Source organism: Tiliqua scincoides, chromosome 4, assembly GCF_035046505.1.
Source record: "Tiliqua scincoides isolate rTilSci1 chromosome 4, rTilSci1.hap2, whole genome shotgun sequence".
NCBI classification, from domain to species: Eukaryota; Metazoa; Chordata; class Lepidosauria; order Squamata; family Scincidae; genus Tiliqua; species Tiliqua scincoides.
In genome coordinates, this window is record NC_089824.1 from 187,019,432 (window position 1) to 187,038,258 (window position 18,827).

Below are 18,827 nucleotides of genomic sequence, written 5' to 3' on the forward strand. Positions count from 1 at the left end.
TGCAGATTTAAGGGTTTTTTGTTTGTTTTTACAAAAATGAAAAGAGCAGAAAGTGGAGTGAGCTATTCTTATTGTATCACTTTTTTCTCCCACCTCTAGCTATAATTCAGTAGCTTTACTTATTGTCACTTGGATTGTAACAGAGAACAAGTCTGAATCTGGCATATGATCAATATGTTTTTAGTACTTGCTTTGTGCAGTATTTGCCCCAGACAATAGCAACATAAATGATGCTTGACTGGGTTACTGTGCCCAGAAACTTGTAATAGAAGGTTTTTCAGAAAACCACCCCCAGTCTTCTATTTTAATCGATTTTGAATGCTGAGTTTATTTTTGCTGTCTTAATTGCTTGTGTAGTAATTCCTAAATGATAGCTAAAAGTTGCAGATAGAGCTGCTTATTGTCTTGAATTTGCTTGGTGGGCAGTTCTCCTACATTCTGTTTACCTCTGGAGACCAACGTTTATAGGAGATCTGTACTTTCGTTATTGCCATTTTGTTGTAAGCCACCTTGGATCCATTTGGAAAAAGTGGGATATAAGGTTTGAAAAGAGATTTTGTTTCTTTTACTTATTGAGTAAGTAAATATTGAGTAATAATCCTACCATTTCTTAGAGCTTAGGAATATTCAGTAATAAAAACATATAAAGTGCATAAATAAATGAAATGCTCCATCGGAGCTGGAGACGCGGCACGCATCTTCTGTGAAATCAGAGGAGGCACATGCTGCTTCCAACTGCCCTGAGGGCTACCCCCTCCCCTCCTCTCTTGTTAAAGGGGAGGAGAGGCGGCGGCCTCGGATGTGGCCTGGAACTGAGCCAAGATTAACTGCAGGAGCGCAGCCACTCTGCATGGCTGGTTTGAGCGCCACCTTTTTCTCCTCCCCTTTAGCGAGAGGGGAGATCCTCAGGGCGGCATGGATCTGCACTGAGAGTTGCTGCGTTCCTGCAGCCACTGTTGGTGTGGTTCTTGGTGTACTGGGGGAGAGGGTGCAGGTTGCAGTGGCGCCCCCCCAGCGCAGCACCCGGTGCGTTTGCCCCGCTTGCCTCCCTCTAGGTACTCCACTGTGTCCTTGACAAACTGTATAGCCCAACACAACCTTTTGAATTAAGCAGCAGTTTGGACAGGTGGAGCCTAGAAGCATGAAAGCAAAGGAAGAGTGCTAATACCATAAAATAAACTGATGGCCCAATCCTGATTAGTACTGATGCAGAGCTACCACGCGGCATCCAGTATATCCAGTGCTTGTCAGGAGCAGACTGGAAGTCTCCTAGGGGCAAGGGGATATCTTTCCTCCTATGCTGAGTAATGCCCCAGCCTGCCTGTAGGGTGCTCTGGCTCGGGAGTATAGGATACAGTGGAGATCCTCCCAGGCCTGGTCTGCCCCCATTCCACCCTCCCCTGCCCGGAAACATCCCTAATCCACACTCCTGCTACCCCTCTGCCAGTGCCCATCTGTCTGAATGCAGTGTTGGCTGGGCAGTTCAGCTCTTCTTGCCAGCACTGCTTACTTACTAGGTGCTGCAAATGTGATTTACAGCATGTTTGGGACTTCCTCAGCTGATGCAGCAGCCGCTTCATCAGAAGCCTAATTTGGATTGTGCTCTGAATGTGTTTGCAACAAAGGCTGAAAAGGGGAAAATGCTCCTAAAAATTACTTACTGAACCAAAATCATATAACAGAATTTCCACTAGAAGGAGCAGGTGCAGCAATTGTCAAACTGGAAGGACAAATATACTTATCTTTTATATCTGAATTGACTAGGAGGGATTGGGGTATTTAATTAAATCTGAAGAGATTGCTGCTTTGGAAACAAATGACAATAGTGTAGTTTTTGTCTTCCAAATAACCTTGCCAAAATTATTACCCAAGATCAAAAAGAACTCCTTTGCCAGTTGAACTGCTGTCTGAAAATTTTTCCTATGGCAATGATAGTTCTACCAGATGATAATCTTACATTGTCAAAAGCGTGCTAGCTAGTACTTTTTCTGTCTAAATATTGGCATATAATAATATGGTTCACTTTCTTTAGGGATTTAAAACACTACACTGAACTTTTGTTAAATTTACAAACTTATTTAAATTTAATCAGTCACTAGAGACAAATCAATGAGTCCTTAGTCATCAAATTCTGTAGAATCAACAATCTAGGTTTGAACTGAAATGTGTGTGTGTGTGGGGCGGGGGAACAGCAACATACTTTGTTAAAAATGTCTCCTTCTACTAAATACCCCTCTTTCCTTCCCCTTGGTGATTGATTTTCTTTTGGGAGGAGCTGTAGAACGCAGTGAAGGTGTTTCCCCATGTAGACTAAGGGCAAGAAACATTGGAAAAATGAAAAGTAGGTATAATTAGTTGAACCCTCTGTGATATGAATTTAGAGTAGTAGTGGGGGAAAAATCTGTACTGAAGAATGTACCTTCTGTAGAATAATATACCTCAAATTTGCTGTGCTGTCATTTTACTGTTTTCGTGCTTAAATTTATACTGCAAGCACATCATAATTCTGTTGTAGGCTTGTAGTTTTAATTTTTTGATTCCTACTACTATATTTCAGCTGGTAAGGATATTAATTTAGACAATTTAGATTGCTGTTCTGAAATTGGGTACAGAAATTGGGAGGGGAAATTATAATTATTGTCCCTAAAGAGTGAACTAGGAATCCAAGCTGAAATTGGATGCATTTGAATATCCTCTAGTTGGAGTTCAGTTGCCCCTGTACAGTGTGAACAGGATGTTGATCCCTTGGTTTTTTTACATGTTTAAAATTCTGGCATTAAAACTTGTTCCATTTTACTATTAGGAACCACTGAGATTTCAAAGTTGAAACGTGAGAAGTTTAAGTGATGTCAAGAGATTGTATAATTTTGTTTACTTAGTACTCGCTTTGTTATGAGGATTATACAGTATGTCGTCGGTTCCTGCTGCACATTTTGCCAGTCCAGTGCACTGGAGAGTAACCTGTTCACTTCCAGATTCATCACACTTCTATTCCTGCCAGTTTATCACAATCTTTTCTATTTATTTCCTTGTTTGACAATTAAACGTTGTTCTCCAAGATGTTGCTAGCTTTGGGTCTGCCTTTGAGTGCCTTGTTTTCTGGCATCTGACTGCCTAATATGGTGAGGTATGCCCCAATCGGAGCCAGCTGAATGTTGCTTTGAGGCAATGATGTGATACTAGCATTAGGTGAGCTGCTTGAGGACAAATGTGGAAGAAAGATAGTTTAAAAGTCAATGGTAACATTTTATGCTCAACTATTTCTGTATGTAGCTGAGCATGTGATGCACTTCCTTTTTTGGGAATCCTGGAAGTACACTTTCCACTTTGTTTTATAGCACAGATGCAGTTCTGCTCTTGGAAATCTTTCATTCTGGCTTATATCCATAGCAGTGTGGGAGGGAAAAGCCATTTTAGATGTGCATGATGATAAAAATTCCCTTAATTATGCATAATCTGGGGACATGTCTTTGATTACAACAGGGTTCTTTGTTTATAAAGCCAGTACGGTATTTTCAAAGAGCATTCACAAGTAGATTGAAGATTAGTTCCCTCTTTAATAAGAGAGTTGGCAGGATATCGGACTAGTAAAACATTAGGGTATAAACAGCAAGAAACTAGTTCATTTGTAGCAGTCCTGAATCAAGCCATTTGTCTAAATATAGCTTTTGTCTTTTGATCAGCTAGCATGCAGGAGACCGTTTCGGAACAGGTTTTTTTTACAGCTTTTTCACTCTTGTGTACATAGCACATGGTTTGTTCAAACTTAAAAGCTACTTGGAGTTTTAGAAATTAAGTTATCCGGATGCAACAAATAGCTAAACTTTAAGCCATAATTAAAATAAAGTGGCATCTGGCTAGTTCTGCTTGAGCACATGCTTTAAGTAGATAGGTGCTTTAAGTCCAAGTACAACATGCAAAATTGTTTTTTTGTTTTATTTTTACAAATGTTTACATGCAAAATAGTGATATGAAACAATCTGAGAAATAGTTAGGTAAATACCTATTTGTTATAATACAGAGAGGGAAAGGGTCTGATACCAATTCTCATCTTTCAGACTGCTTTCTGATTTTTGTGTAGAGGTTCATTGGGAATGTCTGTGTTAACATTCCATATGCTACAACAGCACTGAGAACCAAGTGGCTATATACATGGAATGGTAAATTGTCTGTAGAAGTACTGTATGCCATAAGTCTACATTTGGCAGCTTATTTGAAATTCTGTAAAGGTGCTTAATTATTATACAATGTATTATACTGGCTACGCTAGGGTGCTTACCCCCAGTATTAGCTATTGTGGCAGTTCCATTTGAACCTCTTCCAGGACAGCATCCAAAAGCAATAGATTTCACTGTTTTTCACAAGATCGCCAGTTATATGGTTGAGTCAACTGAACAAAACTTTGCTCACTAGCCAAATTTTTATTCTGGGGCTGCATGTGCAGCTTTGTTGCATTCCTGACATGTCCAATGGTATCTGAAGTCTTTGAATCTTTTTCTGCCTTTCATTCTGTAATATTCACTTTACACAAGGCAATTCCGGCAGTATAGGGATACTCGCACCATTTGAATCTTTCAGCTCCATGAGTAGGAAAAATACAAATTGGTCTTCTGTTTTTTGACCTGTAAGAAGCACTTGCTCTGTGTTCTGGATGCTTTTCATCTGCTGTTATAAGTGAAGTAGTTTATTAACTAGAGCTATTTTCAGTTTACCACTATGGTATCCAAATACCAATATTTGGATGCTGGCATAACATCAAGTTTTGCCATAAGTTAATGTTTTACCCTGTATATAACACTGTTTGGATGATGTGCTAGCCTTCCGGAGCCCACTTCTTGGCTTGAAGCCTAGGGCAGAGGTTCTCATGTGTATCGTGACCCACTTGGTGGGTCGCGATTGAATTTCTGGTGGTTCGCGATAAGATGGCGGCTGCCATTTTGAAAAAGGGCCAAATTAAGTCGGAGGCGCCATTTTGAAAAAGGGCAGACCTGGGCAGTGCCATTTTGAAAAAGGGCAAAGTGACCCAGGCGGCGCCATTTTGAAAAAGGGCAAACAGACCCTTGGAGAGCTATTTCAGGCTTCCAGGCACAGAGTAAACAAACAGAAAGACCAGCTTGCATATGTGCAGGGCAGGCAGCGTGCCGCTTTTCCTGTCAGTGTACTGCTGCCCAGCCACATTCAAAGGAGGGGAAAGGAGAGGAGAGCCTGCTTGGAGATTTTCAGGTGAGTGCTCCCTCATTCTTGGGGGCATGCAGGACCCCTCTGTTTGGCTCCCTTTAACCTTAGGCAGGCGAGAGGGAGAGTGGAAAAGTGCCCTGGAGTGGCAGCGGAGGAGGCTTCAGCGCCCACACTCTGCTGCCATGCGCTCAGCCAGGTGAGAGGGACTGTGGAGAGGCCAGGACAAGCAAGCGCTCCTAATATATCAACCCCACTTTTAGCAGCTGGGAGGAGAACAGTAGGGCACCCCTATCTTTCTAGCTGTGAGGGGGATGCTCCATGGCCCCGCCCCACACTTCTCTGATGCACATCATTCAAAGTAGTCAAATATGATACATCTCTCTAAGTGCCTTGGTCATCTCGTCTGCACTGAACATATGTCTGAGAAGCTACAGACGGGGTTGGACTAGATGACCTTTTAGGGTTATTCCATGATTTTGGTGATCGTCAGGGTTGTGTGTGAAATGGGCTGAAAGTAAGCACTGAGCATATGTCTGAGAAGCTACAGACGGGGCGGATTAGATGACCTCTTATGTCCCTCCCAGTTCCATTATTTTGGTTATCTTTAGGTTTGTATGTGAAATTAACTGCAAGTAAAGTCAGTGTATGTAGCAGAAAAGCATTTGGAATTTCAGGGTAACTTGTGAAATGGGGTGCATTACTGATGATGGGAATGGTGGTGGCTGTCCTGGCAGCTGAGTGATTTCAAAGCCCACAAGGCTCACTCCTTCCTTGCATCTCTGGTTCAATCTTCAGAGAATTAGAGCTCTGCCATGATCTTTCATCAGTTTTGCTTTATTGTTGCCAGCTGACAGTTCCGGCATATGTTTAAAACTTCCTACTTCTTGATGGTGGTTTTACAGATGCAAGTTGTTAAACTTTCATATTTATTCCTGGAAGCATTAAGATATTCAGTAGAAATGGATAATTGCTTTTTAAATATAAACACCAGACCTTTTCAGAGCACAGAATCATGTCATTAATTTTGCAAACTCACGAGCCCTGACTTCCACATTGCCCTATGCCCGCCCAAACACTGTTACACCTACTAGCATCCTTGTCTCCAAAGCACCATGACCCAGGCTAGTTCCAGGGAGTGAGTAATAAGATTTAAGAACCTTTCCTTTTGGAGAATATCACAAAGCTACATTAAATGATGTTCCCAACTTAGCACAATGGGCAGTAAGAAGGGCTTACTTCTCGTATGGTACAATGGTAGTGGGGGTGGAGAATTGGAAGAAGCTTCTGAGCTGGAATATTTTCTCTTGTCATTTACAGTTTGAGTTCCTAGGTAAGAATAGTGATGTTGATGGAAGGTGACAGAATAACCAGGGTAATATGCCATACATTAGGGCAGAAGCTTAAAAGCCACACTGCTAGAGCATGAAAGGCACATAGAATAGTGAAAGCTGTTTTTATCTTAAAATCTTAGTCTCACAGAAAAGCTGCTTGGAAGAACTATTTAGAAGCTGTTTCCACAGAAGCTGAGACCTTGGGCCTCAAAGTCTTGTGTTGTGATACACTTTGGAATTTGGAAAAGGCAATTGTATCTAAGGCAAAGATAGATATGCTACATCTTGGCAGAAGTATACGGCCTGCCAAGATATCACAATGGTGAGAAAACACATATATGCAACAACTGTACTCGTTAGAAGTAAGTTTTAGCAGCTGGCTTATCAGTTGGCAATGTTTCTTGGCAAACTAATATAGCGTCTAGCTAGCTAACCATGGACACCTGCAAGGGAAGAATTCCAGAAGACAGAAGACAACACATTTTAATTAGATAAGCAAGAGCATCCTTGACAATCAGTCTTTGTTTGAATTTCAGCTGAAATGGAGAAATGAATGTCTAGAGGGGGTTGGTGCAGGGTTGTTTCAAGCAGTTTGCCTAGTAACTTGTTTGAAGTTAAATGGGAGAATGATTTGTTAAAAAGAAAATGTGATGCAGTAAAAGTTTGGCTTGTTTTATGTTAAAATATATGAAAAATCACAAGAAGCTGGCTGAAGCCTTAGCTCAAAGAGATTACACTTTAGGAGATAGGCAACCACTAAAAGGGAAGAGGTCACTTCTTGGCAAAGATATACACCACTATACCCCTTATTAGGTAACTGGTCACAATAGTCATATAGAATTAAGACACAGAGTAAAACTGTTAAAGGAAGTTTGCCTTGCAGAGGTTGGCAGAGGACCTCACAGTGTTTTGCTAAAAACAGGAGAAGGAATGCAGGAGAGATGACAGGTGGCTCAAGCAAGGACATCCAAGAGTCTGAAGGGAATGTATGCCAAGAAATGGGTTTGAAGTTCCTCCAAGAGGGACAGTCCTGGATAAAATAATGTTACAGCAGTCCCTGCTGGTTCTTGAAAACTTTGTAATACAATATGTTTAATTGTTTAATTTTACCTATTTGGAAACCTGTAACTTGAAGCACACCTATCAAGTGTCTCTAAAGCTATCTACAGCCTATTAAGAATTAGCCCCATCTATGATTTCAAACTTCAGCCAATGGGAAGTTCAAATCTTCAAACAAAGGATCCAGAATGTTACAAATGTTAACCCGAGACTGGTTAACATTGATACTCGCTCTCAATGCTTTGGACAGTAGTCCCATGAGATGAGATGAGCAATGAAATAAAAGCTTGCAGATGATCACCCTTGACTACTGAGTCTTGCTTTTGGACCTTGCAACAATGTCACTTCCTGTATGATGAAATCACTTCTAGCTCTGATATCATAGTGATGTCATTTCCTGCTTGATGATGTCACTTCCTGCCATGACATCACTTCCAGGTTGATGACACCACTTCCGGTGGGTCCCAGACAGATTGTCATTCTCAGAAGTGGGTCCCGGGCTGAAAAGGGTGAGAACCACTGGCCTAGGGACTTGGAGACTGTATCCACTTTCTTTAAGCTGATGTTTGAGGTGTGCATACATGATGTTCCTCTTCAGCTTGTCATATTGTTTCAAAAACTTGTGACTTTTAAGTGTAATTAAACTCCTGCATAAGCCAAGAGCTTGATTTGTGGGATACTTATAAAACTATGTTCCTCTTGGTTACCATGTTTTTGTTTCTTTCCAGTTTTATGGATAAACCAAGAGTCTGGTAATATATGGAAAGTTTATGGAAAGCTTAGTTTTATAGTAATCCATATGGATTTTAAGGGCTCTAGTTGTATATAGGAAAAACAAATTGGCTTGCATTCTATTTAGTGGTGCATTGTATGGCAATTGAGCAATGAAGGTGAATCTTTATGCTTAATTTCGAGAAGGAATCTTTTGCTTCGTTTCTCTTTTCCAAAACTTGAAAACCTGATTGGTGATGGATTCAGTATTCAGTACATTTCATGCGAAAGTTTCCTGGTTTTCCATTTATGAAAAATTGCTGCAGTGCTTTTACATGTGTATAACATAACCCAGTGGTACTCAAACTGTTCCTGCCAGTGGCTCCCTTGACCCCCCATGGCTGTTGGCCATGACTCCCCATCATGTTCCTGAGGGCTGGAAGTGACAGGAAGTGGCCAGAAATATAAACTATATTAATATTAATTATATTAAGCATATTAATTAAATGCAGATCTTAAAAATATATTAATACACAGCAATATACATGCTTTATAAATGATCAGCTACTGGTCACTGTTGGAGACAGGATGCTGGAGTAGGTAGATTTTCTCTGGTCCAGGGAGACTCATTTTTTTTAACTTTGTAAGCATACCAATATAATTGTTTTATCAAATGAACTTTGTGAACAACCAGTCTGACCAACATTACATACACACACCCCACCCCACCCCCGTGGACCCCAATCCAACTAGTCATTTCTCCCATTCTCCTTGGATAGCATTGAACCCTTTATTAATTTAATGAAATTAAATTTTTCCAGCAGCTGGTGGGGAAAACAAAAATAGATCATGAAAATATATCAGAGCTGATAAGGGTTTGGTTAGGAAGTTGATTTGTCTCCTATACTAGGAGATGCACAGCTCAAACCTATGCATGTCTACTCAGAAGTAAGTCCCATTAGAGTCAATGGGGCTTACTCCCAGGAAAATGTGGATAGGATTGGGCTGGCAAGTATTCCCTTCAAATAGCAAGATTCATCACTTTAAAAATACAGCCTTTCCTCTTCAGTCAAACAACAAGATTAATAAATCACTTTAAAAACAGTACTCTTTTTCTGGTCCTGGCCAAATAAAGTGTGTGCTTGTCTCCCCCTTTGCCAACTGCATGGAAACAACTTTAAGGGGAGGGGAAGGTTTGGAGATTGAAAGGGTGGAGTGGAAGATGGAGGGGGTTGAAAAGAGAGATTTCACTTTGATGAGAATCGATCCCAGGCTGTGAACTAGGAACCAACCAGACAAGTATCAAGGAGAGTTTCTTTCTGACCGTCAGCAAGGAAAAGCACTGCAAAATGAGCATGCTTGGTACTTGCCAGATGGGGGTTGAAGAGCTTTGCCAACAACATGCAGTGAACACAGAAGGCGGCAGCCTCGGAAAGGAGGGAGAAGAGGGCGGGGCGGCAGCAGCCACTCTTGCAGCTGACAGAAAGGGAGAGCTGACAGAGACGCAGAGACGGGCAGAAGACGGGCTCATATTCTGCCCAGGGGTGTGACTGTATCGCTGCAAGAGGACATCCCGCACCTCCCCTTTGAGTTCCTGGCGCCTCCCTAATGAGTCGCACCTCACAGTTTGAATAACACTGACATAACCTGATGCCAACAACCCCCACCCCATTGTCCCTTCCTCCTTGCTCATAAGACATTATCTTGCCATCATATGTTTGAATTCAGCCATAAGTTTGAATTCAACCAGTAAGATATGTGATTACTGATATAACAGTAATGTGGAATTGTAGGTTATTCTTTTGTTGAAGTGCAGAATAGTTGAGGTTGGCCTGTATTGGACTATTTTTTTGGAACTATTTTTCTGAAAACTAGCTTTCCATTTTGTTAGATGTAATGTCTTGAAGTATGCATTAAATTTTACTTGCTTCTGAATGAAGTTGATCCAGTGAAGAATACTGGTTCTGATCCTGAGTATGGAGACCCCTTGCTGAGAGAAGCATGTGTACTTGAGTGTATTTACAACCTTATTTTTGAATGCCCTTATTTTGCTTTCACGCATACAGGCTCTCAACAACCTGAGTTCATTTGTAGCATACAGTATATGACATCGTAAGCAACATTTACAAAAAACAGCGCAATTAATTTCTTACATATCTTAACATTCTTCTTAACATATCAGCCAGTTGCTTTTCTTGTCACACTGTATTCTGAAAATTGAATAGCAAACCAAGGTTAATTATGGGAAAAGTTTTGTTTTGAAAGATTTTGCCAGTATTGATTGTGTTTGTGGTCAAAATGCATGTTGCTAACCCTGTATCATGACTAAGTATTGTTTGGCTGTGATAGCACATACATTTGGATAATGCAAGGATACTTAAGGATCTTGCTGTGTTTGAGGTCAGAAAGCCGATTTAGAATGATGCAAATAAGGGTAACAAGCACTTGATTATCAAACCTGCAAGAAACATTGTGTCTCAGTGAAATTATGCTCTGAAAGTTAGCACTGAAGTTTGTTAAAATGCATTCTTTGAACAAATTGCAAATACTCTGACAATCTTTCTGACACCGTTATTGACTTCTATTTTAAAATTTTTATCCCATTTCTCCCTTGTTGCCAAGGTGTTTAAGATGGGGAACAGCAGTTTAATAAAAAATACAATAAAAATCACATATATAAAAAGAGTAACTGCAGTAGAGATATTGCAATTAACACAATTGATAAATTGTATCAAGGGGTAAAATTAATAAAACAGTAATGGACAATTAAAATGAAAAGGTAAGATGAAATAGGAATATTTCAAATCCTTGCCAGAAGAGTAATAGGATAAAGTTCTTAAGTGGGAGGGAGTTCCAAAGCTGTGGTGCTGCCACAAAGAAGGCCCCACCCTTGTTGCCACTAGCCCAGCTTCAGCCACTGGTGGCAAAATAAGAGGACTTCCCAATGATTTTGGGGTGGGCCTTTCTTATGCAGGAGGAGGTAACCCTCAAGTACCCTGGCCCTAGGTTTTAAAACCCTTTGTAACGTGTATATGTTATAGTATAAGTTAATAGTATAGTATAGTGTAAGTTAATACTAATAGCTTAAATTGCACTCAGAAATAAACTGGCACCTAGTGTTGCTGCAAAAGTAGCAGTCTAATTGAATTGGATAGTCAAGGCCCCATGACCACACAGCCACTGAATTGTGCACCAGTTGCAGTTTCCAGAGTATCTTGAAGGGCAAGTTCACATAGATTAATTGTTCCCTGCACCAGGGGAGCCAGAAGCAGAGGGGGCTGCGAGCCTTCAGGGGGCTGCACAGTCCTCCCAGGTATATGTAGTGCCTGTGTAGCTGCGATCCCTGCAGCGCTGTCAGGACACCCATTTATGGGTCACTCTCCTTAAGGGAATTTCTGTTTCAGTGGTAGGTTGTGACCCACCACTTTGAACCACTGACTTAGATGGTTCCAAACTCCCCTGTAGGATCTTGGATACTACTGCTGTAGAGCATACTGCAGTAATTGAGTCTTGAGGTTGCCAATCATGGACCACTGTGGTAAAGTCTGACAGACATAGGTAAGGCTGCAGTTGGCACACCAGTTTAAGCTGGATAAACAAGTGCAGAATGAACATCAACCAGAATTGTTAATATGGCATCCAAATCATAACTGATCTGAGTGATTTTATCTATTAGGTGCTTATTGGTCATGGCAAGAGCTCATTTCATCACTGAGAAGATAAACAACTAACTATGATAACTTGTATTGTATGGTAACTTAGGTAACTTGTATTGCTATTTAATGAGTGACTGTCTGAGTGACATTATGTATGCTATTTTAATCAAATACTCCTCCTGGTGGCAGGGAATAACCAGTGTTCCATTTTGAGAGAAAGACATGCTCCAGCTATGTTTTATATTCCATTGTATTTGTAAACTACAGGGCTGAATGGAAGAAAAATGCAGGTATTGGGGGAGGGGGATTAAACCACAGAGTATTGGCAACCTTCAGTCTCGAAAGACTATGGTATCGCGCTCTGAAAGGTGGTTCTGGCACAGCGTCTAGTGTGGCTGAAAAGGCCAATCCGGGAGTGACAATCCCTTCTACACCGGGAGCAAGTGCAGTCTGTCCCTGGTCTGTCTCCCTGGCTATGGGCCTTCCTTCTTTGCCTCTTAGCCTCAGACTGTTGGCAAAGTGTCTCTTCAAACTGGGAAAGGCCATGCTGCACAGCCTGCCTCCAAGCGGGCCGCTCAGAGGCCAGGGTTTCCCACTTGTTGAGGTCCATCCCTAAGGCCTTCAGATCCCTCTTGCAGATGTCCTTGTATCGCAGCTGTGGTCTACCTGTAGGGCGCTTTCCTTGCACGAGTTCTCCATAGAGGAGATCCTTTGGGATCCGGCCATCATCCATTCTCACGACATGACCAAGCCAACGCAGGCGTCTCTGTTTCAGCAGTGAATACATGCTAGGGATTCCAGCACGTTCCAGGACTGTGTTGTTTGGAACTTTGTCCTGCCAGGTGATGCCGAGGATGCGTCGGAGGCAGCGCATGTGGAAAGCGCTCAGTTTCCTCTCCTGTTGTGAGCGAAGAGTCCATGACTCGCTGCAGTACAGAAGTGTACTCAGGACGCAAGCTCTGTAGACCTGGATCTTGGTATGTTCCGTCAGCTTCTTGTTGGACCAGACTCTCTTTGTGAGTCTGGAAAACGTGGTAGCTGCTTTACCGATGCGCTTGTTTAGCTCGGTATCGAGAGAATGAGTGTCGGAGATCGTTGAGCCAAGGTACACAAAGTCATGGACAACCTCCAGTTCATGCTCAGAGATTGTAATGCAGGGAGGTGAGTCCACATCCTGAACCATGACCTGTGTTTTCTTCAGGCTGATTGTCAGTCCAAAATCTTGGCAGGCCTTGCTAAAACGATCCATGAGCTGCTGGAGATCTTTGGCAGAGTGGGTAGTGACAGCTGCATCGTCGGCAAAGAGGAAGTCACGCAGACATTTCAGCTGGACTTTGGATTTTGCTCTCAGTCTGGAGAGGTTGAAGAGCTTTCCGTCTGATCTGGTCCGGAGATAGATGCCTTCTGTTGCAGTTCCAAAGGCCTGCTTCAGCAGGACAGCGAAGAAAATCCCAAACAAGGTTGGTGCAAGAACACAGCCCTGCTTCACTCCGCTTCGGATGTCAAAAGGGTCTGATGTGGAGCCATCGAAGACAACAGTGCCCTTCATGTCCTTGTGGAAAGATCTGATGATGCTGAGGAGCCTGGGTGGACATCCAATCTTGGGGAGAATCTTGAAGAGGCCGTCTCTGCTGACCAGGTCGAAAGCCTTTGTGAGATCTATGAAGGCTATAAAGAGTGGCTGTCGTTGTTCCCTGCATTTCTCCTGCAGTTGTCTAAGGGAGAATACCATATCAGTGGTGGACCTGTTGGCTCGGAATCCACACTGCGATTCTGGATAGACGCTCTCTGCAAGTACCTGGAGCCTCTTTAGTACAACTCGGGCAAACAGCTTTCCTACAACGCTAAGGAGAGAGATGCCGCGGTAGTTGTTGCAGTCACCCCTCTCACCTTTGTTCTTGTACAGCGTGATGATGTTTGCATCCCTCATGTCTTGAGGTACTTCACCTTCTCTCCAGCAGAGACAGAGGATTTCATGCAGCTCAGTGACGATGATCTCTTTGCAGCATTTTAGGACTTCAGCAGGGATGCTGTCTTTTCCAGGTGCCTTGCCAAAGGCAAGGGAGTCCAGGGCCACGTGAAGTTCTTCTAGGGTTGGTTCACTGTCAAGCTCTTCCAGCACAGGCAGGCACTCAATGTTGTTCAGTGCTTCTTCGGTGACTACATTTTCTCTGGAATATAGCTCAGAGTAGTGCTGCACCCAGCGTTCCATCTGCTGCGCCCGATCCTGGATGACCTCGCCTGTGGCAGACTTCAGAGGGGCAATTTTCTTCTGTGTTGGACCTAGGGCCTGCTTGATACCATCATACATCCCCTTGATGTTGCCCGTGTCAGCTGCTATCTGTATCTCGGAACAGAGCTGGAGCCAGTAGTCGTTAGCACATCTCCTGGCAGTCTGTTGGACTTTGCTGCGAGCAGTTCGGAGGACCTGCAGGTTGCGCTCACTGGGACAGGCCTTGTATGCTGCTTGAGCTCTCCTCTTTTCCTCAATGACTGGCGTCAACTCCTCAGAGTGGGCTTCAAACCAGTCTGCCGCCTTGTTGGTCTTCTTGCCGAATATGGACAAGGCGGTGTTGTAAACGGTATTCTTGAAATGTTCCTATCTGTTGGATGCGTTTGCGTCGGCCGGGCCTGGAAGAGATTCCTCAAGCGCTTGTGCAAATTCCTCCACTTTTCTCTGATCCCGGGTCTTGCTGGTATCAATGCGAGGTCTTCCTTCCTTTTTCGTGTGATACAGTCGCTTTGTTTGCAGTTTCACTCTGCTGCACACCAGGGAGTGGTCAGTGTCGCAGGCAGCACCATGATAACTGCGTGTGATCTTGATGCTGGGAAGGCTGGAGCGTCTGGTGAGGATCAGGTCGAGCTGGTGCCAGTGCTTTGATCTTGGATGTCTCCAAGAGACTCTATGTTGGGGCTTTGTGTTGAAGAATGTGTTGCTGACACAGAGACCGTGATGACAGCAAAACTCTAGCAGGCGTTGGCCATTTTCGTTCATCCTCCCAGTGCCAAACTGACCTAAGCAAGTGGGCCATGAACTGTTATCAGCACCAACTCTAGCATTGAAATCGCCGAGGATGAACAATGGCTCTTTTACAGGGATTTTCTTGACAGTGGTGGCCAGGTCATCATAGAATTTGTCTTTGGCTTCTGCTGGAGACGACAGAGTTGGTGCATAAGCACTGATGAGAGTGATAGGTCCTGCTGATGACTGGAGCTGCAGGGACAAAATTCTTTCACTTCCCACAGTAGGTGGGATGATGGATTTCAGCAGGGTATTTCTGACCGCAAAGCCAACGCCATGTTCCCTGGTTTCGTTTGGTGGTTTTCCCTGCCAGAAAAATGAGAAATTTCTCTCCTTGACAGATCCGGAATCTGGCAGCCTAGTCTCTTGAAGGGCGACGATGTCCATCTGCAGTCTGCTCAGCTCCATGTCGATGACAGCTGTTTTGCGTGCGTCGTCTATTTCTTGCAGGTCATCAGAGAAGCCAGGTGTCATTGTCCTAACGTTCCAGGTGCCCAGCTTTAGGGCAGTAGTTTTCTGTTTTCTGTTGCATGGTGCAGAGTTGTCGATCCGCTTGTCGGTTTTCACCCTAAACCCCACGCACCCCATGAGGTTAACGGACCGTGGCGAGGCAACACCTTACTGGCTGGGGACTGCCCAGCTTAAGGCGGGCGGTAGCTGCCCAATGAGATGCAATGATCTCTCCCACCGTCGGAAGCAGCCCCTGGCGTCATGCTCTACGCCAATCGAGCAAAGACTTATAACCGGTAAACTGCTGCTTCCCGTGTTGTGCCGACGCCGTATGGCGAAGTTGGAGTGTCCTCTCCAGTGCGCGAAGCCTGGGTAAAGAAGGTATGGAGGATAGGCTGTTACCCATGCAGCAAATCCCCCCTCTCCACGTCGCTGGAATGGTCCAATGGAAAGGCAGAAGCCAATACGGTTGGTTCCAGCGGCGTCGCAGGAGTTGCCAGAACGTGACTGTGTTCAGCCATGAACTGCCTCAGGGACTCCGGCTCCTGATTTTGCCTCGAGGTTGACTCCTGAAGCCTTTTCCAGAACTGGATGTAGCCACAAGGCAGTGGAGGTTTGAGGTCAGAGTTTCCTTCTCTTAGATGAGCTGCCTTCCTAGGCTGACGAGTCCCATCTACCCGGTGGCTGTTTAGTCGCCTCTTACGACAAGTACAGCCAAACTGAGGGCCTATTCTTAGCCCCCAGCCCCCAGGGTAAACCACAATGAAATTAGAATTTAAACCAATTTAAATTCCATTTGCGGAATTTAAGCCTTAAGGAAATTAGAGGGACAGACAGAGAGAAGGCCAGTTGCTGTAGAGGCCCAGTTTATAACTAATCCAGATGTGCCTAGCCCAATCACAATACAGCTCTGTATATAACAGAAGAGGGAACATGGGAGATGGGAAAATATAAATATAGCACAAAATAGATTAATTTAGATTTAGTTACAATTGGATCACTTGTAATTTTAGTAGCATGGACACAGGGAACACAAACCAATTATTAATGCCTTATTGGCAATAGGCTTATACACAGTCACAAAGCTGATGCTTCCCAAAGTGTATATAGCAACTGTAGTGGCATTACTGAAAGAAAGGGGTAGGGTTTTGTCTTGCTGTGGGGTCCCACTTTCTTCAAGTTGGAGGTAGATGAGAAGTGGGGATTCAGGCACCCTTCCTGCAGTGCCTACTGGCCGAATCCACCTAGCCCCAGTACCCTGCTGTAACTAATCCTAAGTGAGTGTAACATTGAATCATTTCCAGTTTCTACCCCCTGTCTCAATTGCTCATATCCTTGTTCCTTCCATTCTTCTGTGGTCTCCCTTATAGATTGTAAGCCCCTCAGAGCAGAGATTTGTCCTCTTTTTATATTTTCATAAAAGTGCTGTGAATATGTATGGTGCTATAATAAATGAGGCATTGCTGCGTATGTATACGCTAGCCAGGTATGTGAAGAGCAGGGGAGAAAGCAGTTCAAGGTTGGCTGTAGCCATTGAGATTTCTTGGCAAGAGGGATTAGTGAATTTTAGAGGAGAGCCATTTCATAGAGTTTAAGAAACTCAAGTTAGTGATGGACAAATTACTTATAATAATAATAAATAATAAAACTTTATTTTTATCCCGCCCTTCTCCCTAACAGGACCCAGGGCGGCTAACAGCATATTAAAAAAACAGGTTTTTAAAACATTAATACATAACAGATAAAAACATTTAAAAACACATTACAGAGGCCATAAAAACAGTAGTCAGATTAGAAGACAGAATAAAAGAGCAAGTCACCGAGGAATCAAGCCTGTAACAAACTAAAAGATGTATAAAAATGTTAAGAAGGCCAGAAATCAGAAGGCTTGTTTAAACAACAGTGTTTTCAGGCCTCGCCGAAAACTCTCAAGAGAGGGAGCCATTCTCAAATCAAGGGGAAGGGAGTTCCATAATGTTGGTGCCGCTACCGAGAAGGCCCTATTTCTTGCAGCCGCCCCTGGACCTCCTTGGGTGGCGGCACTTGCAAAAAGACCTTCTCTGATGACCTGAGATGGCGAGCCGGATTGTACGGGAGTAGGCGGTCTCTAAGATATCCTGGCCCAGAGCAGTATAGGGCTTTAAAGGTCAAAACCAGCACCTTGAATTGGGCCCGGAAATGAATGGGCAGCCAATGTAGCCCCCGGAGAAGCGGACTGACAGAGTCAAACCGCCTGGCTCCGGTGACCACACGGGCCACTGCATTCTGTACTAATTGTAGTTTCTGAACCGTCTTCAGGGGCAGCCCCAGGTAGAGCGCGTTACAGTAATCTAACCTTGATGTCATCGTGGCATGGATCACCGTGGCCAGGTCTGCACGATCCAAGTACAGTCGCAGCTGGCGCACCAGCCGAAGCTGAGCAAAGGCCCCCCCTAGCCACAGCCGCCACCTGGGAATCCAGGAGCAGCTGCGAGTCCAGGAGGACCCCCAAACTGCGAACCTGCTCCTTCAGAGGGAGTGCAACCCCATTCAGAGCAAGCCAATAGTCCAGCACCTGCATCGAGGATTTCCGAACCAGGAGAGCCTCTGTCTTATCCGAATTTAATTTCAGCTTGTTAGCCCCCATCCAGATCATACTTATCATTCCCTTTTTGTTGAAAACTTTAACTTTTAGAACTTTTACTGGTGCTTAACCCATTTTTGGCCAGCCCACAGGTGTAAACATTTGATCACTGTCGCTTATATGCAGTGTTGGGTTGAAATGGCTTAATTTACAAATCCAGTGCAACATGAGACTGAATACTGTCATCATAGCTCAGTGTGTCATAAATTGTACCACTCATTAGTCATGCTGTTCTTCAAATGCAGACCTTTCCTTTTTTTCCCTCCTCCTTAGCACTGCTGCTTATAAATAACTCCATTGTTGTTGGCATTTTGACATAATGTTGAAAGAAATGTGAAATTGAGAAATCTATAATTCCACCTTGATAATCTGGGCAATCTTCAGTTTTTGCTATCATAATGCAAGATAGCGTACTTTAAATTTATGATTTGAGAACTTAAACAATTGCAGCGGAAAAGCAGGAATGCAAGACTTTTGAAAACATGTTCAGATTATTCTGAGGTATGGGATAACATCTGCATTTTCAGACCCTAGGCTGTCCTTGCAGTTAAGTCATTCAATTGCTAGTGAGAAAAATCTGTTATGTTGGTTCTCCTGTGGGACTTGCTTGTACTACTAGTTCTATTGAGAGTCTGTGCTACATTGAAATTAATGTCTTATTTAGTTAATGAGGTGTGTCCTCTCTAAAAAGGTTTGAGAATTGATGCATGCATGGTATGAAACCATTGGCTTGGTTCAATCCTCTCTCTCTGAAGGACATATTTTTCATAGCAAAATAGCCTTATAAACAAATGTGA

General features: G+C 43.4%; 1 protein-coding gene across 8 annotated transcripts in view; it reads left to right on the top strand.

Annotated features, from left to right (window-relative positions):
• PPP1R12B (protein phosphatase 1 regulatory subunit 12B) overlaps window positions 1–18,827 on the top strand; it is a 141,048-nt gene that overhangs the window by 77,957 nt on the left and 44,264 nt on the right. The gene's annotated exons all lie outside the window — the stretch shown is intronic.